General features: G+C 43.6%; 1 protein-coding gene across 1 annotated transcript in view; it reads right to left on the minus strand.

Moving 5' to 3' along the window:
- LOC130283988 (guanylate-binding protein 1-like) overlaps window positions 1–16928 on the minus strand; it is a 94825-nt gene extending 77897 nt beyond the window's left edge. The window contains exon 1 of the mRNA XM_056533849.1: window positions 16796–16928. The gene's annotated coding sequence lies outside the window, so the exon portion shown is untranslated. The remainder of the gene's footprint in view (window positions 1–16795) is intronic.
- Between the last annotated feature and the right edge of the window lie 7571 nt (window positions 16929–24499).

Below are 24499 nucleotides of genomic sequence, written 5' to 3' on the forward strand. Positions count from 1 at the left end.
GCAGCACAGGAAGACGGGGCTGCGGGTACGGGGACATGGGATGCGGCGTGTGTGTTGGGATCAGCCGCCACGCTAACCGCATCCCTGCCAGAGGAATCCCTGCACTCTCGGTCAGCATGTCTGACAGGGACGCGCTGGGACAAAACAGACGGGGGCAGGGGCAGCAAGCGCTCCGGTACGGAGGAGGGGACAGGGGCGCTCATTGTAACACTTCAACTCTATTGTCTGAACAAACAGCTCAGATTGAGTGGTTTATTGTAGTAGAACTTCATTCTGCATGTGGTCACCATATATCCGGTCTTATGTATTACATTTTTGTGTTACTTGGAGTAAGCTTACATTGACAACTCAGCATTAACCATGGATTCTCTGATATTTTATCATGGCTCTTGAATTCTTAACCTCATAGGTTCAAAAAGAATTATCTGAAAGTTTTCCAGCATCTTTAGATTACACTAAATTATCATTATAAAGTTATCCACTCAAGATTGAAGTTATTCCAATAAATGCAATGTAGAATGTATAGGTATATCCCATTGTGTACACTGGTAACATAAACATACTCAATTTTAGACAGTAAATATATATCCTTCAAGTCTAAGGTGATTTTGTGTTTCAGGAGAGGAGGCTGTCATTCTCCCTATAGACCCCACCTTACTCCTCCCACTCCTCTTTGTCATTGGTCACCGCCCCTTCGAGTCTGGCTCTTTGTTTTTCCCCAGTTTTGGTCAGTCTTCAATTACCCTTGAACGTTTAGTATCAAATATGTTACTTTACATCAAGAGACATACAAGACACATGTAACATGTAACAATACCGACATTTACAAATACTTAACGTACAACATACAGGGCCCACATTCTCACAAAAAAATGTAAAAGAATAAAAGTATACAGAGCTCTCTCAAAAACTGAGAAAAAAAATAATCTTCAATGCGCATTGTTTATAATCCAGTAAACCATTAGCTTGATTTAAAATGCCTAATAGTAATATTTGTCAATTAAATAGTGATCACTTTTTTATTTACTTTATTTCTTATTTTATTCTTCTTGGCCAAATTTCTTCTCTTGTTATTCCTATAATATAATCAGACAATGAATCGCATTTCCTGATACACTTCATTTTTTGGCATCCATCCCGTGAAACTGTGAAAACAATTAGGAAATTAATGGAATATCATCAAATAGGTTCAATTTAATACCACATGGAATTTTTTTTCTCTTTTTTTTTCTCTTTTCATACATCAATCTAAAGAAGAATCCCTTACAACACAAACAGCTTCAAAGGGAAAACATTCACTGGTCATATTCCATATATTCTGGATTCATTAATACACATCACACATATACAACATACTTTATCTCTTATGAACGTCATGACACACACAGCTTTCCTAGAGACCTAAAACACCCTCTGCATTCCATAGCACTAAACACTCATCATCATCATCTTCACTTGCAAAGGCTCTCTTTATTTGATATATATATATATATATATATATATATATATATATATATATATATATATATCTCTTATTCAACATTTCCATCAACAGGCTACCGAGATGTATGTCTGTACATCAGTGCTAATTTATAACAGTCCAGATGACTACAATATAACCAATCAAATCATAATTTGCTCCCAAGAATCACACTGTTGGATATGTATACTTCAGTCCATCAACCATCAATATATTCCAAACCTTCACCTGTCTTAATATTCACAGGCTTCATCCTTCACTCATCACATGCTTTTCCATCAATGTTGAGTCTCCATTGTGTTTCTCTCTCTAATCCTATCATGCTACAACAATCCGCTCCTACCTCACCTGCCTCACCACTTGCACACACCATCAGCTCTCGGATCAAACCCACCAACTTCCTCAATACAATGCACACAGCCATTTGTCCACTCGAACTACCATATTCAAAACCACCAGGGAACATTTTTTAGGAGACAATGAGACAATCAATTCTACTCAACAATTTATTTCACAACACAGACACAGCTTTGAAACGTTTATACACGTCCCATCTTTGCACACTCATACACAGCTCGGGGCACAGCTCAGTCATGCATTTGATAATTGTGCAGCAGTACAAAATACAACCCCCTCTCAACCCCTCCTTTTCTTCGGAGATAAAACGTTAGGGCTCAATTAACCGACACATTTAAATACAGTTCTACCTTTCCATCTAAGGCTGGGTTCACACTACGTTTTCTCCCATACGGGAGCGCATACGGCAGGGGGGAGCTAAAACCTCGCGCTCCCGTATGCCACCGTATGCGCTCCCGTATGTCATTCATTTCAATGAGCTGGCCGGAGTGAAACGTTCGGTCCGGTCGGCTCATTTTTGCGCCGTATGCGCTTTTACAACCGGACCTAAAACCGTGGTTGACCACAGTTTTAGGTCCGGTTGTAAAAGCACATACGGCGCAAAAATGAGCCGACCGGACCAAACGTTTCACTCCGGCCGGCTCATTGAAATGAATGACATACGGGAGCGCATACGAAGGCATACGGGAGCGCGAGGTTTTAGCTCCCCCCTGCCGTATGCGCTCCCGTATGGGAGAAAACGTAGTGTGAACCCAGCCTAAGTCTGGCTTTTTAAATAATGATTGTGAACCATTTGTGTTTACCAAAGTTTTTCCGAATTTTAACAAAGTTTTTCCGAATGTAACATTTTTTGGGAGTAGTGAGGACCGTGGAATTACCTTATTAACAAGATCTCTCAGATGATCGGCCATACAAAAATAGGTACAGCCAAGATTTTTTTTTTCTTCTACTAATACTACGCAAGATTACCATCTGGTCCAAGAAATACGTTGCTGGTCGGCACAAGAGATACTTATCGGTAGACACCGACAGTGCGTCACAAGAGATACTTGCCAGAATATCATAAGATATGCGGCTAGTGCGTCACAAAATTACCAGCAGAGCACCACAAAAAATATCCTCTGGTCGCCACATTAGGTACTTACTGGTACACCACAAAAAATAACAGAGTCAACATTAGCTCTGGATACCAGCAGTGCGTCACAAAAAGGTACTTGCCGATGCCCAAGGCACCGGTAGTACCATATTTTTTGCCCTATAGGACGCACCGGCGTATAAGACGCACCCAATTTATAGGTACAAAATCTAAAAAAATAAAGATTCTGAACCCAATAGTGGTCTTCAACCTGCGGACCTCCAGATGTTGCAAAACTACAACTCCCAGCATGCCCGGACAGCCAACGGCTGTCCGGGCATGCTGGGAGTTGTAGTTTTGCAACATCTGGAGGTCCGCAGATTGAAGAGCACTGCATAGGAGGTAATACTCACGTGTCCCGGACCCGTCACCACTGCCCTGGATGTCGCTCCATCGCTGTCCCCGTCGCTCCGGAACGTCTCTGCTGCCGGCCGGGTATCCTCGCTGCCGGCCGACGTGATGACGAGGAAGGAGAGCGCCGGCCATACAGGGGATCCCTGAACGGAGAAGACACCGAGGAGGCAGGTAAGGTCCCTCCCGGTGTCCTGTAAGGCACTAACCCGGCTATTCAGTCGGGCTGTTCGGGACGCCGCGGTGAAATCGCTGAACAGCCGGGTTAGTGTCACTTTCCCTTCAGACGCGGCGGTCAGCTTTGATCGCCGCGTCTGAAGGGTTAATACAGGGCATCACCGCGATCGGTGATGTCCTGTATTAGCCACGGGTCCCGGCCGTTGATGGCCGCAGCGACCGCCGCGATAGGGGTGTATTCGCCGTATAAGACGCACCGAGTTTTTCCCCCCAGTTTTGGGGAAGAAAAAGTGCATCTTATACGGCGAAAAATACGGTATGTCACAAAATTACCAGGGATGCAAACAAATTTACCTGAGGTCTAAAGACAAAATTCCTAATACCCTTTTTAAATCCCCTAATTGTATCAACTGAGTAGATCAAAAATCAAAACCCAAAGTCTAAAATCACAGCAAAAAGAACATCAAAAATCAAAGTTAAAACTAAAATTTTACTGGTTCTCTGAAAACTCCCCCCCCCCCCCCCCCAAAAAAAAAACTTCTGAACTTAGATTTAAGCAGCCAGTTACCTGCGACTAAAACTCCTCTGTGAAATGAGACCACACAGCGGGTAGATTCCCTGTCGCTAAGGGTTAGTTGTAGAGGGTCAACAAAAGCCATCTCCCAGGCTCCCACAAGACTGCCCAAAAGATACAGATTAGCTACAGATTCATAAAGAAATCAGCAGAATTACATGTTCTCGTGGAGCTGATTAGGCTCTTAGCTTTGGACAATTCGGGGATGCCTCAGGAGGCTTGGGGCGTCGCTCCACCAGACCTGTTTCTTCCCTCGAGTGTGGTCCAGGGATCAGATCCCACTTCTGACACCAACTGTCAAGGATGGCTTATGATTAGGCCTTAAAGTGCGAATGACTGCGGCTGCATACGCTGCCAGCCTAAGGTAAAAAGACACCAGACAATGTGTTGGTATAAATCTCCTACTCAGCAGAAGCACTGGCTAGCGGGCTGTCCCAAAGGAGTTCTGATTTATTAAACGGAAGTTACATTCGTTTTTACAATTGACAAAAAGGGGAGGTTAATTATCACATTAAATCATCGTGTTATATGCTGATTGGTCAACCAAGTACCGAGTCTGTATATATTAGCATTTTAAGCATGTTGCAATTTCTCTATTCTAGCAGAGAGTTCCAGGATCAATAATCATAACCTATCAAAATCAGTAGTAAGGAGATTACATGAAGAGTGGGTTTGTTACAGTGTGTCACCCCAGTAGTAAGGTGGGGTGTGTCAAAGGGCGGAGCCAATGGGTGGTGTCAAGGGGCGGCAAAATTCCTTTTGCCTAGGGTGGCAAAAATCCTTGTACCAGCCCTGCCTTAGAGGGTGACGGAAGATATTGATATATGTCTCAACTCTGCAGTAAGTGTAGTAACAAACACTGGACACAAGGTGTCTCCCTTTCCCTTCTTCTTATCTCTCGCTTTTACGGCTTCCAGTTTTGATCTTTGTATCTCACTTTGTATCTCACTTTGTATCTTTGTATCTCACTTTGTATCTCACTTTGTATCTTTGTATCTCACTTTGTATCTTTGTATCTCACTTTGTATCTTTGTATCTCACTTTGTATCTTTGTATCTCACTTTGTATCTCACTTTGTATCTTTGAATCTCACTTTGTATCTTTGTATCTCACTTTGTATCTCACTTTGTATCTTTGTATCTCACTTTGTATCTCACTTTGTATCTTTGTATCTCACTTTGTATCTCACTTTGTATCTTTGTATCTCACTTTGTATCTCACTTTGTATTTTTGTATCTCACTTTGTATCTCACTTTGTATCTTTGTATCTCACTTTGTATCTTTGTATCTCACTTTGTATCTTTGTATCTCACTTTGTATCTCACTTTGTATCTATGTATCTCACTTTGTATCTTTGTATCTCACTTTGTATCTTTGTATCTCACTTTGTATCTCACTTTGTATCTATGTATCTCACTTTGTATCTTTGTATCTCACTTTGTATCTTTGCATCTCACTTTGTATCTCACTTTGTATCTTTGTATCTCACCTTGTATCTTTGTATCTCACTTTGTATCTTTGTATCTCACTTTGTATCTTTGTATCTTTGCATCTCACTTTGTATCTCACTTTGTATCTTTGTATCTCACTTTGTATCTTTGTATCTCACTTTGTATCTCACTTTGTATCTTTGTATCTCACTTTGTATCTCACTTTGTATCTATGTATCTCACTTTGTATCTTTGTATCTCACTTTGTATCTTTGTATCTCACTTTGTATCTCACTTTGTATCTATGTATCTCACTTTGTATCTTTGTATCTCACTTTGTATCTCACTTTGTATCTTTGTATCTCACTTTGTATCTTTGTATCTTACTTTGTATCTTTGTATCTCACTTTGTATCTCACTTTGTATCTTTGTATCTCACTTTGTATCTTTGTATCTCACTTTGTATCTCACTTTGTATTTTTGTATCTCACTTTGTATCTCACTTTGTATCTTTGTATCTCACTTTGTATCTTTGTATCTCACTTTGTATCTTTGTATCTCACTTTGTATCTTTGTATCTCACTTTGTATCTCACTTTGTATCTATGTATCTCACTTTGTATCTATGTATCTCACTTTGTATCTATGTATCTCACTTTGTATCTTTGTATCTCACTTTGTATCTCACTTTGTATCTTTGTATCTCACTTTGTATCTATGTATCTCACTTTGTATCTTTGTATCTCACTTTGTATCTCACTTTGTATCTTTGTATCTCACTTTGTATCTCACTTTGTATCTCACTTTGTATCTTTGTATTTCACTTTGTATCTCACTTTGTATCTTTGTATCTCACTTTGTATCTTTGTATCTCACTTTGTATCTTTGTATCTCACTTTGTATCTCACTTTGTATCTTTGTATCTCACTTTGTATCTCACTTTGTATCTTTGTATCTCACTTTGTATCTCACTTTGTATCTCACTTTGTATCTCACTTTGTATCTTTGTATCTCACTTTGTATCTCACTTTGTATCTTTGTATCTCACTTTGTATCTTTGTATCTCACTTTGTATCTTTGTATCTCACTTTGTATCTATGTATCTCACTTTGTATCTTTGTATCTCACTTTGTATCTTTGTATCTCACTTTGTATCTCACTTTGTATCTTTGTATCTCACTTTGTATCTCACTTTGTATCTTTGTATCTCACTTTGTATCTCACTTTGTATCTATGTATCTCACTTTGTATCTTTGTATCTCACTTTGTATCTTTGTATCTCACTTTGTATCTTTGTATCTCACTTTGTATCTCACTTTGTATCTATGTATCTCCCTTTGTATCTTTGTATCTCACTTTGTATCTTTGTATCTCACTTTGTATCTATGTATCTCCCTTTGTATCTTTGTATCTCACTTTGTATCTTTGTATCTCACTTTGTATCTCACTTTGTATCTTTGTATCTCACTTTGTATCTATGTATCTCACTTTGTATCTTTGTATCTCACTTTGTATCTTTGTATCTCACTTTGTATCTTTGTATCTCACTTTGTATCTCACTTTGTATCTTTGTATCTCACTTTGTATCTCACTTTGTATCTTTGTATCTCACTTTGTATCTTTGTATCTCACTTTGTATCTCACTGATCTCACTCTTCGCCTGTAGACAACCTATTTCTTTCCATCTCATCACACTCTGTAATGCTATAAGTGCCTCCTTCCAGCCTCTCCGACGCTCTGCGCATCTATTGGCAGTCCCTGCACCTTGTCCCCATTGGGCTCCTCCATACTTGTGCACTTCCTAATGGGACCTATGAAGGGCCAGTGCGCACTTTCCTTAATCTTCCTCCACCTATTTATGTTTGTGAAGATTTACTGTCCTGGTTTTGATATCCTAATTATTTTGCCATTTGACCTGTAATATTTATTGATACCATTTGGGGTAAGTGCAACTTTTTGATTAACCCTAATGTCTAAAGTCCCATGCAAGTATATAGGACTTCCGGTACCTTACTCCACAAGCTCCGCCCCACATCTCCTGGTGAATGTGCTGTTCCAGTTAGCAAGTCACGCCTTCCCCACACGCCACACCCATTCCCACAAGCCATGCTCCTTCTATTTTCGGCCATTTTTTTTTTGTTTGCCTCAAGTGCACCAGAGCCCTTCATTTGCATATTTGATGCACTCTTCTACTCACCCACTCTCGTCACATGATCCTCATCATCAGTGTTGAGCACGAATATTCGAAATGCTAATTTTTACCGCGAATATCGGCACTATATAATAATATAGTGATATATATTCGTAATGATAAATATTCGTTTTTTTAATGCAAATTTATTTATGTGAATATCGGCACTTCCAGACTGGACACTGATCCCTCCCTTCTTTTAGGTGAAATATATAATTGCGCATGCGCACTATGCGAATTTCATTAAAAAAATATCATATTGGGAAAAAAAGAGAACGAATATAGCGAATATGTAAATTTCGCAAACATAGGATGAATATTTGTCCATATATTGGCTAAATATTTCAAATTTGAATATGGCCCCTGCCGCTCATCACTAATCATCATCACATCTCCTTTAGCCACAATCTTTTCAATCCTTCTAAGCTCCACCCCCCATATACTGGTCACATGACTGTGACATAATCACAGGCCCTACACCTCCAGCATGTGTAGCAGATACCGAGCAGGTCCTGGTCCGGCAGTCACTGAGGAGCAGAGATCTCCACACACAACAGCAGTGACTGCCCCACCAGGACCTGCTCCGTATCCGCTACATGCTGGAGGTGTAGGGCCTGTGATGATGTCACAATCATGTGACCAGGTCATGTGGGGACGAAGCTCAGCAGCGCAGAATAGAAGAGAATGTGGCTGAAGGACCTGTGATGATGTCACAATCATGTGACCAGTAGATGTTGGGGCGGGCTCAGCAGGATAGTATGTGGCTGAAGGACCTGTGATGATGTCACAATCATGTGACCAGTAGATGTTGGGGCGGGCTCAGCAGGATAGTATGTGGCTGAAGGACCTGTGATGATGTCACAATCATGTGACCAGTAGATGTTGGGGCGGGCTCAGCAGGATAGTATGTGGCTGAAGGACCTGTGATGATGTCACAATCATGTGACCAGTAGATGTTGGGGCGGGCACAGCAGGATAGTATGTGGCTGAAGGACCTGTGATGATGTCACAATCATGTGACCAGTAGATGTTGGGGCGGGCTCAGCAGGATAGTATGTGGCTGAAGGACCTGTGATGATGTCACAATCATGTGACCAGTAGATGTTGGGGCGGGCTCAGCAGGATAGTATGTGGCTGAAGGACCTGTGATGATGTCACAATCATGTGACCAGTAGATGTTGGGGCGGGCTCAGCAGGATAGTATGTGGCTGAAGGACCTGTGATGATGTCACAATCATGTGACCAGTAGATGTTGGGGCGGGCTCAGCAGGATAGTGTGGTGTCCCGGCACCATATTTCATACTGTGCCTTGGTGGGGGGTCCCCAAAGTCAGAGTCCCTAGGACTGTCGGGGTCTGCTTCCCTTGTTAGCCCCTAGTCACCCCTTAGTAAGTTAATCATAGGCGTGCGCACGGGGTGTGCCGGGTGTGCCTGGGCACACCCTAATCAAGCCCAGGCTCCCGTCAAATTCGGGATATCCAGGGAGCGTAGGAATCGGGGGGACACATCCCCCCAGAAAATCATGCAGGGGGACAGATCATGGGGGAATCCTCCCCAGTTCTGTCCGCAGACTTTGCTGTATTATAGGCTCTCTTGGTCTATTTAACCCAGGGCGGCATTTATAGCTGGTCACTCACGGCCGGAGCTTCGTGCGCACACAGGTCAGAGAAGGCCGTGACCTCTCCCCAGACGCAATGACGTCAATCATCAGCGCCTGCACTGTGGAGAAGAGAGAACGCGGCCCGGCTCTTCTGGAGATCGCTGCGTGGGACTAGATGAATTTTTTTTGTTATTTTCTACGGTACTTTGGGATGGGGAATCGTGTGGGGTGGTGACCCGGTGGGGTGGGGGCTTTTAGTCACAATACACAGTGTTACTTCACACTTACTCTACTGCAGTTTTTCCCAACCAGGGTGCCTCCAGATGTTGCAAAACTACAACTCCCAGCATGCCTGGACAGCCTTTGGCTGTCCAGGCATGCTGGGAGTTGTAGTTTTGCAACACCTGGAGGCACCCTGGTTGGGAAACACTGCTCTACTGGCCCCTTTTCACATAGACACGCTATTATGCAGTTACTTCTATGAATTTTTATTACTACTGCTCTTTATTTTGCAGTCCAATTATATGTGAGTTAATGTCCTTCGTATGTTTAGTTCACAAATAGAGCAACTGATGGAGTGCACTTCATACAATCATAGATGCAGAGCCTCTAGTGCAGTGGTCTCCAACCTGCGGACCTCCAGATGTTGCAAAACTACAACTCCTAGCATGCCCGGACAGCCAACGGCTGTCAGGGCATGCTGGGAGTTGTAGTTTTGCAACATCTGGAGGTCCGTAGGTTGAAGACCACTGCTCTAGTGTTATTCAAAGTGCATATATAATTAGGTGTTACTGTTTTTTTGTGTGTAAACTGCGCATTCATAAACATAAGGTGCATAACTTTGCCTTGATGTCAGGACCCTTCTTGTATAATTGCACAAAGTCCTGTGTATTACATCGGGTCCCTATATTAGCACCAGGTAATGTATTCACTGTTCACTTTATTGCAGATGTCCCAACATTGCGCTATTGCACTAGTGCCCGTCACTCCATTTCCTAATCCACATATATACACAGCTTCCTTTGTTATGCATTGGCTGCAGATTGTATAACACTTTGCCATTGCACTTCGCTGTTTCCTAGGTAGTGGTAGCTGGTTTCAAGTATTTGGGCTCCGTTCACATTGCCATAGGCGATCCTACATGCTTTAATTAATCAGGGATCACGTTATAGCGTGTATTCTTCTAATATCGCTTCCTGGGCCACCAGTGACGGGCACTAATGCATAGGGGTGTGAATCGCCAAGAATTTGGCGATTCGATTCGAATCGCGATACCAGTGTGGCGATTCGATATATCCCGATATATCGCGATACCGTCTAGGTGACGATACATCACGATATATCGCGATATATCGCCCACCTGGGAGCATTCATAGATCCCAATAGACGCCGCTGTCAGCTTTGACAGCGGCGATCTAGTACTCCGGTGCGCACTTTTCTCATGTTATCCCGTCCGGGCTGCAAAATAAAATAAAACGCACTTTATCTTACCTGCCAACGAGCCCGCGGAGCTCCGGTACAGTCCGGTACAGGTGTTCGGTCCCCGGGCTGTATTCTTCTTACTTCCTGTTAGTCCGGCACGTCACATGGAGCTTCAGCCTATCACCAGCGGAGGCGGGACATCGCTGCGGCCAGTGATAGGCTGAAGCTCCATGTGACGTGCCGGACTAACAGGAAGTAAGAAGAATACAGCCCGGGGACCGAACACCTGTACCGGACTGTACCGGAGCTCCGCGGGCTCGTTGGCAGGTAAGATAAAGTGCGTTTTATTTTGCAGCCTGGATAGGATAACATGAGAAAAGTGCGCACCGGATACTCCTTTAATAGCCAGCCGCGGCGATTGCCGCATGCTGGCTATTAGCGGCGGCCCCCGGCTACTGAAATCAGCCGGGGGTCGCATAGTACGGAGTGGGCACGAGTCGGAGCCCGCTCCATAGCCGTGTCAGATCCGGCCTGCCCGGCTCCACAAATGTGGAACTTTTATCTCCTGATGCCCGGGACATGACATGCTGTTCCGGGCGTCCGCAGATAAAAATTCCACATCCCTAAAAGAATCGATTCAAAAATATTTTGAATCGATTCTGTATCGGCAAATGAAAAATCGCGATTATCGCGAGAATCGATTTTTTCTTACATCCCTACTAATGCAATAGCGCAGTGTTGGGACGTGAACAGTGAATACATTACCTGGTGCTAATATAGGGACCCGATGTAATACACAGGACTTTGTGCAACTATACAAGGGTCCTGACATCAAGGCAAAGTTATGCATCTTATGTTTATGAATGCGCAGTTTACACAAAATGTGAAACAGTAACACCTAATTATATGTGCACTATGAATAACACTAGAGACTCTGCATCTATGATTGTATGAAGTGACTCTATCAGTTGCTCTATTTGTGAACTAAACATACAAAGTGTGAAGTGACACTGTGTATTGTGATCTGACTTTGCCCACATGCTATCTACCTAGCTATCAACTACCAATCCACCTAGCTACCAACTGACCTAGCTAGCTAAAAACCAACCTACATACCTTATAGGCACTGATTTGAATAGGGACCTTCCATATGATAAAATATACCTTTTATTAAGTTCCATTTAACCCCTTAACGATGAAGGACGTAAATGTACGTCCTGATGACGTGGTACTTGACGCACCAGGACGTACATTTACGTCCTAAGTATAACCACGGGCATCGGAGCGATGCCCGGATCATGTGCGGCAGGTCCCAGCTGTTGATCGCAGCCAGTGACCCGCCGGTAATGGCGGACATATACGCGTGCGGCGTGAGTTTGTGCTTTAGGGTGCACACCCTAATGCAATAGGCTGCGCACGCCTATGAAGTTAATATTTATAACCATTATCGTTGTAAATATGTATATTGCATTACTCACTTGTTTGGTGTCGCAGGACCTTAAGTCATGTGACCCGTTACTTAGAACTCTATGGTATGTTGAAGGACCTTAGGTGCTTCTTGTGTCACATGTTCACCCACAATGCCTTGTAACAGTGAGTGACAGTTGTTATTGACCAATCCAAAACGGTCAACCCCTGCCCATATAAGGGAGCTGCAGCCAATAATCTCTCTCTTGGGTTGCTGTCATTGAACGAGGTAGGACCTCCGCAACTTTCAAAGCCTTGCGGCCTCGGCCTATACCAAAGCGGTTATACTTCAACAATTCCCCGCTACTCTCCGCAAGATCACTGGACCTAAATAGACCCCTAAATCCAGCGGATCTATGCTACGGAATCTTTTAAAAGCTAAACTGAGCTTATCTGATCCCAACCAACTGTCAATCGCTGCTCAACTACAAATAGACTTTGTTATCTGGACTGTTATTGATATTGCCTGCTTCAGAAAATCTTCAGTAAAAGTTCCTGCAAGTTTTCAGTTAAACAGTGGTTGTGGACAATCCATTTATTTCGCACTCACCTATCGCTCTTGGGAAGGGTGGCGAAAGACCCTAGCAACATTACAGCATTTAACCCTCACCCTGGCGTCACGAGTGACAAGGGTTAACAGCACCCTTTTATTATCCAGGACAGCAACACCCCAACTACCCTACACCCCCCCCCCCCAGGCGTACCACAAAGCCTTTTTGGCGTCTGACGAACAGGATTCTGGTGTGTGCCTGCTGCTGTTGCCACTAGTGAAATTGTACTCCCCCCAATATAACAGACTTTATTCATGTGTCGCAAACCGCATTTCTGTGTACAAGAGCGGCGTGTGTGGTGTGGCGAAGATTTATTTGCTGCAAGAATGTGTAAACTGCAAAATGAAGTCCCATACAATAAATGCACTTCACACCATGTATTCCGTGTTCTTCAATAAATCACTTTACTTTAGTCACATGTTTCCATACAAAAACACTTTTGTGAGTATAGTGTGACAGAACACATAATATTCACCCAGTGCTTGTCACTGATGAGGTGTACGGCATTACCGGAGCTCCGTGCAATAGTGTCCATGCTGGCCGTATCTCTTGCTTTCTTATCCGAACAGTGGCAGACTGTTCACCCGAAGGTGAGAAAGGGAGAGATCCTGAAACGTTGCCTGAATTTCTCACCTTCGGGTGAGCAGTCTGCTGCTGTACAGCGACAGCGACCTCTTCAGTCTGCACAGAGAGCCGGAGAGTGCAGACATGGAGGAGAGCAGCGTTCCACGTGGTGAAAGCACCAAGATGGCGCCGGAGCAAAGGAAAGTTGTGGTGGTCGCAGCCCAACTGTTTCACGAACTTTCCAACCATCTGCAGCGGTTGTCGTTGGACGAAGAGGGGGCCTGCAATCTTCCCCCACTGCCCGATGATGATGATGATGACTGGCCGGATACACCTCCAGGAGACTGCGCTGGGACACCTGGAGTTGCATCGCCGGTGAGATTGTCCCCTCACCATCGGACTTGGGGTTCGTGGGCCGAAATCCCATCGGAGGAGTCTGCAGTGAGTACCCCGCCAGAGGCGGCCTTTTCTTCCTCCTCCAGCCCTGAGCCTGAAATACCCCTATCCAGCCTGCAGAGTGCACGACCCCGCTCACCTGATTTTCCCCAGTAGATTTTTGGGGACGAGCCGGGACTCATCGAGTATATGCACGCGGTTCTACAACAGACACCTGGGAAGCCACTCCCACCAACCCAACTGCACATAGGGAAATGGCCCGTCAGGAAGCCGAGCTCGCTGAGTTGATGGACAAAATAAAGGCCCGACACAGAGAACTGTCCGCCCCTAAGCATGTGCATTTGCCTCCTGAGGAAAGAATTTGTTATCAGGAGAATACTAAAGAAATGGAAGCACTCTACATCCGTAAGTGGGATCATCCCCGAGAAGTGGAGGAGCCTCTAGAACGACGAAGAGCAACTGTGGCCAAGTTCAACAAGGTCAGAGGTTATGGGACACTCCTAGATTGGCACACAGGGCAAACTATCCTCGTAAACCGGCGAGCAGTACAGAGGCCATATCTTCATAAGAAGTTCTACTCCTTGGAGGTGGGTGAGATAGTGGAGTACACCCCCGTCCAGAGCCTGCGTGGAGAAAGGGCTGCAGCGGTCACCAGACCAACAGCCCCAACACAGCTTCCCTTCAAATACTTTCCGTCTACAGATTGGGAATCGGATCCCTTCAACCTGAGGCCGAAATGGTCTGCTCCTGATGCCTTCACCACCGTACTCAAGGAGGAGGAGCCTCCCCAACAACAGTCATCTTCTTCATACTGCAAAGTGCCAAGGCCTTCTCAGGACCAAGAAAGTAGGCCCAAATTGCGGGCACCAAAGACCGTACCTAGACCCTCTCGGAGCAATGAGAGTTTGTCTGTTTCCAAGGTACCAACGTATGTACCAAGGCCCTCTCGGAGCAATGAGAGTTTGCCTGCTTCCAGGGTACCAACGAAAGTGCTCTGACCCACTCCTGGCATGGAGATAGGGCTAAAAACTTTTGCACCAACCTTGATCCCGACCAGTAAGCCCCTGGTCACCTTGAATCCCACTGTTACCCATTCTACTCTGACCAATGTGGTGTGGGAGAGTTATATTAACTTCCAGCCAGGAATAAGAAGAGTTCGGAGGAATGTTTTCTAAAGGACTGTAAAGTAATGTCTGTTGTTTTCTTTGCTAACCACTTTTGTTTTCCAGTAACCAAGTTCAAGAAAATTGTGCCTAGCAGGACTGTGCTAAGATTGTTCCAGTTCCAAGTTCAGCAACGTAACCATTAAGCTTTGTGCCTGACCATCCGGTCAAGAGACTCCTAGTCGGTAGGAGATTGGTAAGTTTTGTGCCCGGCTGATTGTGGTAAAGCCGTGTAGGTGGACTGCAGATCCTTACACGTCCATTTGTGTATATATCCCTATATTCATGAGACTTTCTTGCTAAAAATTGCACTTATCAGGTTTATGCGCCTGAACCTTGTTGGAGAGTTGAAAAATGTGTAAACTTGTATAATAAAAATGTATATGGTTCTTGTACACAGAAAAGCTAGCCTTGTGTCTGTGTACATAAAAAGTAGGTAAAGGTTGTACACGTAAAATGCCCGCTAGATGCACGTGTACACTAAAAACTAAAAATGTAAATAATTCTTGTATACATGTACATACAAATGTATAAAAATACTAAAAAGGTGTTTTAGTAGTTGCTTAATAGGTGACTCTCTCGGCCCCTCCGAGAGTAGCATTACAGTCGCTAATCGCTAGCACCTGTCTAAGAAAAAAAAAATAACAATAGTAAATTACCCTTAAGATATCAAGACTAACTATTAGGCAGTACTTGCACACATAGTACCTCAAATAGCTCACTTAAATGTACTTACCTCAGTCTTTTCAGTACACCAAACAAAAACACATCTCACACTCAAGAAACACTTGAGGAATTGTAGCCTATCAATATTCAATTCCTGCCACTGTTGGGTACAACAATCTTTCTTCTGTGTCTTACGTGTGTGAGATGCTCTACCTGGCCAGTAGGTGCTCTTGCAAGCTAAAATTAAACACATATTTCTAAAGGTAACCTAGGTAAGGTTATTCTGTTTTGTTCTAGGGGTAAGTAGCGTGCAGCCGATAGACCCTAGCAGCTAAACTTATTGGTAGATAGCCTCCGGCAAGCCAATATAACTTTTGTGTACTAACAGGTGACTCATCGTGGCAAAACACAAGAAAATGTGGTGAGATTTCAAAAATGTTTAGTCAGCTTGAAGCAAAATGTATAGAGAGCTGCATAAATATCTAGATAGCTTCATAATTGTCTAGTGAGCTTCATAATGTCTAGATAGCTTCATAATGTCTAGTCAGAATGCTAGTCAGAGTAGAAAGAAAAATGTCTAGAGAATTTAAAGGTGTCTAATGTTTACTCGATTTTTGTCAGGATGTGTATTTTGGTTAGTAATCCTGTCCTAGTCCTAGTCCCTCTGCCTTAGGGGACAGGCGTCGGGGTCGAGTTGTTTTAAGTAAGGGGGTTTGTGGTGTCCCGGTACCGTATTTCATAATGTACCTTGTGGTATGATCCCCAAAGTCAGAGTCCCTAGGAACAGTGGGGGTCCTCTTCTTTGGTTAACCCCTCGTCACCCCTCAGTTAGCTAAAGTTCGTGTAAATAAAATATGTATATTCAGGATGCCTACCTTGTTAGCGTCGCAGGACCTGCGGGTCATGTGACTTGGTTCACAGAACTCTATGGTTTGCTAAAGGACCTTTGTTGGTTCTAATCAGGTGATCACTCACAATCCTATGTAACAGTGAGTGACAGCTGACATGGACCAATCTAAAATGGCTCAGCCCCTGCCCATATAAGGGAGCTGCAGCCATTATTCTCTCTCTTGGGTTGCTGACTCTGGATGAGGTAGGACCTCCGCAAATTCCAAAGACAAGTACTAGGCCTAAGCCTTGTGGCCTTAGCCTACGCTAAAGACTGTGAGTTCATATCATTCCCCGCTATCTCCGCGAGACCACTGGACCTAAAACTACCCCTAAATCCAGTGGATCTATGCTACAAAATCCTCCTAAACTAAAGAGAACTTACCGGTCCCAGCCAACTGTCAGTCATTGCCGTGCTGTATATAGACTCTGTTATCTGGACTGTTACTGCATGTACAGAAAATCTTCAGTAAAGTTTTCTAAAGTTTTTCAGTTCAGCACCAGTTGTGGACAATCCATTATTCTACACTCACCTATCGCTCTTGGGAAGGGTGACGATAGGCCCAGCATCACCTCAGAGTTTTAACCCGCACCCTGGCGTCACGAGTGATAAGGGTTAAATGAACCCCTCATATACTACAACAACACCCCAACTACCCTACACCCCCCGAGGCATACCACAATAGTATGTGGCTGAAGGACCTGTGATGATGTCACAATTATATGACCAGTAGATGTTGGGGCGGGCACAGCAGGATAGTATGTGGCTGAAGGACCTGTGATGATGTCACAATCATGTGACCAGTAGATGTTGGGGCGGGCTCAGCAGGATAGTATGTGGCTGAAGGACCTGTGATGATGTCACAATCATGTGACCAGTAGATGCTGGGGTGGGCTCAGCAGGATAGTATGTGGCTGAAGGACCTGTGATGATTGATAATGATCATGGTAAAAGAGTGGGTGGAGCTACATGTTCTCTGTATATAATGGAGCTCAGGTCATGAATATTTATGAAAAAGGGGTTGCAAAGGGGGGAGCCGGGCGGACAGAAGACTTCACCAAGAGTCCGGGAACGCCCCCAGGGCACTTAAGAACATTATATGTACATTTGGATTTTTGGGCATAACTCCGGAACAGAAACACGTAGGGAAAAAAGATGAACAGCATTGGAATCAGTGTGACCCGCACTATTATCTGGTCCCTAGTTAGTGTGGGTGATGCCAGTGAGAATATGCACAATCCTGGTTAGTGTTCTGACATCAAAGACTATCCTTAGGTGTTAGTGGGGAAGGGGGACTTGTTTTTTATCCGTATTATGGCTCCAAGTGGGGTTTTTGGTGTCTCCAGTTCTGGTCAGGCCTGCATTTGTGTTAGGGCCAAGGGCTGTAAGATACCGTTGGGGTCAGACTTAAATAGCTGGGGCTGGACCCTATCTGTCCTTGGCACATTTCAGAGGCCGGGCCCCGGGAGATGTTGTGTAGCCCCATTATGAGGTCACCTGATCATGGACCATGGTGGATGGACTCACAGAATGTGCAGAAGACCTTAGTATTACACCTATAGTAAATATAGTGCAATGGAAGTGAAAGCCATCCATATATTTAATGTTTGCTGCAGTGTTGGTGTGTATTTTTGAGCCCCAGCCATGGTGGCGTGCACCGAGGAGATGATCAATGTTATTTAGTGTGTGAGAATGTGAGTGCGATACAATGACAGGAAATGCACTCAATTCTGGTGACCAAGAGGTGATGGCCGATAAACACACTGTCCTGAAATAACTCATCGCAATACCACAAAGTTATTTGTATGAGTATACGTCCTGGAGTACAAGTGATATGTCATGTATTTACGGTATGCGTGTACACTGCTCAAAAAACTAAAGTGAACACTAAGAGAACACATCCTAGACCTGAATGAATGAACTAATCGTATGAAATACTTTGGTCTTTACATAGTTGAATGCGCTGACAACAAAATCACACAAAAATTATCAATAGAAATCATCAACCCATGGAGGTCTGGATATGGAGTCACACTCAAAATCACAGTGGAAAACCCCACTACAGGCTGATCCAACTTTATGTAATGTCCTTAATACAAGTCCCAATGAGGCTCAGTAGTGTGTGTGGCCTCCACGTGCCCGTATGACCTCCCTACCACGCCTGGGCATGCTCCTGATGAGGTGGAGGATGGTCTCCTGAGGGATGTCCTCCCAGACCTGGACTAAAGCATCCGCCAACTCCTGGACAGTCTGTAGTGGATGGAGCGAGACGTCCCAGATGTGCTCAATCGGATTCAGGGGAACGGGCGGCCAGTCCGTAGCATCAATGCCTTCCTCTTGTAGGAACTGCTGACACACTCCAGCCACATGAGGTCTAGCATTGTCTTGTATTAGAAGGAACCCAGGGCCAACCACACCAGCATATGGTCTCACAAGGGGTCTGAGGATCTCATCTCGGTACCTAATGACAGTCAGGTGACCTCTGGCGAGCACATGGAGGACTGTGCTGCCCCCCAAAGAAATGCCACCCGCACCATTACTGACCCACCGCCAAACCGGTCATGCTGGAGGATGATGCAGGCAGCAGAACGTTCTCCATGGCGTCTCCAGACTATGTCACGTCTGTCACATGTGCTCAGTGTGAACCTGCTTTCATCTGTGAAGAGCACAGGGCGCCAGTGGTGAATTTGCCAATCTTGGTGTTCTCTGGCAAATGCCAAACCTCCTGCACCTGTGGACGTCGGGCCCTCATACCACCCTCATGGAGTCTGTTTCTGACCGTTTCAGTGGACATATGCACATTTGTGGCCTGCTGGAGGTCATTTTGCAGGGTGTATGCTTTTATCCTCTTGAGTTTAGATTTTTTGCACCATGTTTTAATTATGACTATTAAAGCTTGAATTTTAACAGAAACACACTACACTTGGAAGCTGGACTCACAACCTTCTATCTACTGCTCCACATGGGGAAGCTGCCCGCTTTGTCCAAGCTCTAGCGCTGCAATCATTGAGGATGTCCATTTACCTTTTGTCTGGAATGGTGAGTTACAACAGCACCTATTTCTCTCTGCCATGTATGTGTGTGGGTATATGTATATATATATATGTGCTTCTGGGTGATTTCGAGTTTGTGTATGTATAAGTGTGTATGTGTCTATCTCTTTGTGTCTGATATATACCTGCATGCATAGTATGTGTGTTTGTATATATGTGTATGTATTGATGTGTATGTATAGGAGTGTATGTGTATAGGGGTGTATGTATAGGTGTGTATATATGTGTGTATGTATAGATGTGTATGTATAGGTGTGTATATATGTGTGTATGTATAGATATGTGTATGTATAGGAGTGTATGTATAGGAGTGTATGTGTAGGTGTGTATGTATGTGTGTATGTATGTGTGTATGTATAGGTGTGTATGTATAGGAGTATATGTATAGGAGTGTATGTATAGGTGTGTATGTATAGGAGTGTATGTATAGGTGTGTATATATAGGTGTGTATGTATGTGTGTATGTATAGGAGTGTATGTATAGGAGTGTATGTATAGGTGTGTATATATGTGTGTATGTATAGGTGTGTATGTATAGGAGTATATGTATAGGAGTGTATGTATAGGTGTGTATGTATAGGAGTGTATGTATAGGTGTGTATGTATAGGTGTGTATGTATAGGTGTGTATGTATAGGTGTGTATGTATAGGTGTGTATATATAGGAGTGTATGTATAGGAGTGTATGTATAGGTGTGTATGTATAGGAGTGTATGTATAGGAGTGTATGTATAGGTGTGTATGTATAGGTGTGTATATATAGGAGTGTATGTATAGGAGTGTATGTATAGGAGTGTATATATGTGTGTGTGTATATGTGTGTGTATAGGAGTGTATGTATAGGTGTGTATGTATAGGAGTGTATGTATAGGAGTGTATGTATAGGTGTGTATGTATAGGTGTGTATATATAGGAGTGTATGTATAGGAGTGTATGTATAGGTGTGTATGTATAGGAGTGTATGTATAGGAGTGTATGTATAGGAGTGTATGTATAGGTGTGTATATATAGGAGTGTATGTATAGGAGTGTATGTATAGGAGTGTATGTATAGGTGTGTATATATAGGAGTGTATGTATAGGAGTGTATGTATAGGTGTGTATGTATAGGAGTGTATGTATAGGAGTGTATGTATAGGAGTGTATGTATAGGAGTGTATGTATAGGTGTGTATGTATAGGTGTGTATATATAGGAGTGTATGTATAGGAGTGTATGTATAGGAGTGTATATATGTGTGTGTGTATATGTGTGTGTATAGGAGTGTATGTATAGGTGTGTATGTATAGGAGTGTATGTATAGGAGTGTATATATAGGAGTGTATGTATAGGAGTGTATATATGTGTGTGTGTATATGTGTGTGTATGGGAGTGTATGTATAGGTGTGTATGTATAGGAGTGTATGTATAGGAGTGTATATATAGGAGTGTATGTATAGGTGTGTATGTATAGGAGTGTATATATAGGAGTGTATATATAGGAGTGTATGTATAGGTGTGTATGTATAGGAGTGTATGTATAGGTGTGTATGTATAGGAGTGTATATATAGGAGTGTATGTATAGGTGTGTATGTATAGGAGTGTATATATAGGAGTGTATGTATAGGAGTGTATATATGTGTGTGTGTGTATATATGTGTGTGTATAGGAGTGTATGTATAGGAGTGTATGTATAGGAGTGTATGTATAGGTGTGTATGTATAGGTGTGTATATATAGGAGTGTATGTATAGGAGTGTATATATGTGTGTGTGTATATGTGTGTGTATGGGAGTGTATGTATAGGTGTGTATGTATAGGAGTGTATGTATAGGAGTGTATATATAGGAGTGTATGTATAGGTGTGTATGTATAGGAGTGTATATATAGGAGTGTATATATAGGAGTGTATGTATAGGTGTGTATGTATAGGAGTGTATGTATAGGTGTGTATGTATAGGAGTGTATATATAGGAGTGTATGTATAGGTGTGTATGTATAGGAGTGTATATATAGGAGTGTATGTATAGGAGTGTATATATGTGTGTGTGTGTATATATGTGTGTGTATAGGAGTGTATGTATAGGAGTGTATGTATAGGAGTGTATGTATAGGTGTGTATGTATAGGTGTGTATGTATAGGTGTGTATATATAGGTGTGTATGTATAGGTGTGTATGTATAGGTGTGTATGTATAGGAGTGTATGTATAGGAGTGTATGTATAGGTGTGTATGTATAGGTGTGTATGTATAGGTGTGTATGTATAGGTGTGTATGTATAGGAGTGTATGTATAGGTGTGTATGTATAGGAGTGTATGTATAGGAGTGTATGTATAGGAGTGTATGTATAGGAGTGTATGTATAGGGGTGTATGTATAGGAGTGTATGTATAGGAGTGTATGTATAGGTGTGTATGTATAGGAGTGTATGTATAGGAGTGTATGTATAGGGGTGTATGTATAGGAGTGTATGTATAGGTGTGTATGTATAGGAGTGTATGTATAGGAGTGTATGTATAGGAGTGTATGTATAGGAGTGTATGTATAGGTGTGTATGTGTAGGTGTGTATGTATAGGTGTGTATGTATAGGTGTGTATGTATAGGTGTGTATGTATAGGTGTGTATGTATAGGTGTGTATGTATAGGTGTGTATGTATAGGTGTGTATGTATAGGTGTGTATGTATAGGAGTGTATGTATAGGTGTGTATGTATAGGTGTGTATGTGTAGGAGTGTATGTATAGGGGTGTATGTATAGGGGTGTATGTATAGGTGTGTATGTATAGGAGTGTATGTATAGGAGTGTATGTATAGGTGTGTATGTATAGGGGTGTATGTATAGGGGTGTATGTATAGGAGTGTATGTATAGGGGTGTATGTATAGGAGTGTATGTATAGGGGTGTATGTATAGGAGTGTATGTATAGGGGTGTATGTATAGGAGTGTATGTATAGGGGTGTATGTATAGGAGTGTATGTATAGATGTGTATGTATAGGTGTGTATGTATAGGTGTGTATGTATAGGTGTGTATATATGTGTGTGTATGTATAGGAGTGTATGTATAGGGGTGTATGTATAGGTGTGTATGTATAGGAGTGTATGTATAGGTGTGTATATATGTGTGTGTATGTATAGGTGTGTATGTATAGGTGTGTATATATGTGTGTGTATGTATAGGAGTGTATGTATAGGGGTGTATGTATAGGTGTGTATGTATAGGAGTGTATGTATAGGTGTGTATATATGTGTGTGTATGTATAGGTGTGTATGTATAGGTGTGTATATATGTGTGTGTATGTATAGGTGTGTATGTATAGGTGTGTATGTATAGGTGTGTATATATGTGTGTGTATGTATAGGAGTGTATGTATAGGGGTGTATGTATAGGTGTGTATGTATAGGTGTGTATGTATAGGAGTGTATGTATAGGTGTGTATGTATGTGTTTATGTATAGGAGTGTATGTATAGGTGTGTATGTATAGGAGTGTATGTATAGGTGTGTATGTATAGGTGTGTATGTATAGGTGTGTATGTATAGGTGTGTATGTATAGGTGTGTATGTATAGGGGTGTATGTATAGGAGTGTATGTATAGGAGTGTATGTATAGGAGTGTATGTATAGGAGTGTATATATAGGAGTGTATGTATAGGGGTGTATGTATATGTGTTTATGTATAGGAGTGTATATATGTGTGTGTGTATATATGTGTGTGTATAGGAGTGTATGTATAGGTGACTAAACATTAACACAAAATCCCCTCCATCTCCCCTACCCCTCTCCTCCATCTTTGCTACTTCTGCCCTCGGTTTCTCCTGCTTCTCCCCTTTCCCTCTGATGCTTCTGTCCTCCACGTTTGCTACTTCTGTCCTCCATCTCCCTTACTCTTTCCTTCACATCTGTGGCTTCTGTCCTCTACCTCTAATGCTCCTTCCCCCCACCTCTTCTACTTCTGCCCTCCACCCCATATGCTTCTGCCCTCCACCCCTGATGCTTTTGCCTTCCACCCCATATGCTTCTGCCCTCCACCCCTAATGCTTCTGCCCTCCACCCCATATGCTTCTGCTCTCCACCCCTAATGCTTCTGCCCTCCACCCCATATGCTTCTGCCCTCCACCCCTGATGCTTCTGCCCTCCACCCCATATGCTTCTGCCCTCCACCCCATATGCTTCTGCCCTCCACCCCACATGCTTCTGCCCTCCACCCCTGATGCTTCTGCCCTCCACCCCTGATGCTTCTGCCCTCCACCCCTGATGCTTCTGCCCTCCACCCCATATGCTTCTGCCCTCCACCCCATATGCTTCTGCCCTCCACCCCTGATGCTTCTGCCCTCCACCCCATATGCTTCTGCCCTCCACCCCATATGCTTCTGCCCTCCACCCCTGATGCTTCTGCCCTCCACCCCTGATGCTTCTGCCCTCCACCCCATATGCTTCTGCCCTCCACCCCATATGCTTCTGCCCTACACCCCATATGCTTCTGCCCTACACCCCTGATGCTCCTGCCCTCCACCCCTGATGCTTCTGGCCTCCACCCCATATGCTTCTGCCCTCCACCCCTGATGCTTCTGCCCTCCACCCCTGATGCTTCTTCCCTCCACCCCTGATGCTTCTGCCCTCCACCCCTGATGCTTCTGCCCTCCACCCCTGATGCTTCTGCCCTCCACCCCTTATGCTTCTGCCCTCCACCCCTTATGCTTCTGCCCTCCACCCCTTATGCTTCTGCCCTCCACCCCTTATGCTTCTGCCCTCCACCCCTGATGCTTCTGCCCTCCAACCCATATGATTCTGCCCTCCACCTCTGATGCTTTTGCCATTCACCCCTGATGCTTTTGCCCTCCATCTTTTATCCCTAATGCTTTTGCTCTCCACTCCTGATGCTTCTGCCCTCCATCCCTAATTCGTCTGCCCTCCACCTCTGATGCTTCTGACTTTCATCCCTGATTTTTCTGCCCTCCATCCCTGATGCCTTTCCCCTCCATCTCTTATCCTTCTGCCCTCCATCCCTGATGCCTTTCCCCTCCATCTCTTCTCCTTCTGCCCTCCATCCTTGATGCCT

Source organism: Hyla sarda, chromosome 8 (genome assembly GCF_029499605.1).
Source record: "Hyla sarda isolate aHylSar1 chromosome 8, aHylSar1.hap1, whole genome shotgun sequence".
In the NCBI taxonomy this organism is placed as follows: Eukaryota; Metazoa; Chordata; class Amphibia; order Anura; family Hylidae; genus Hyla; species Hyla sarda.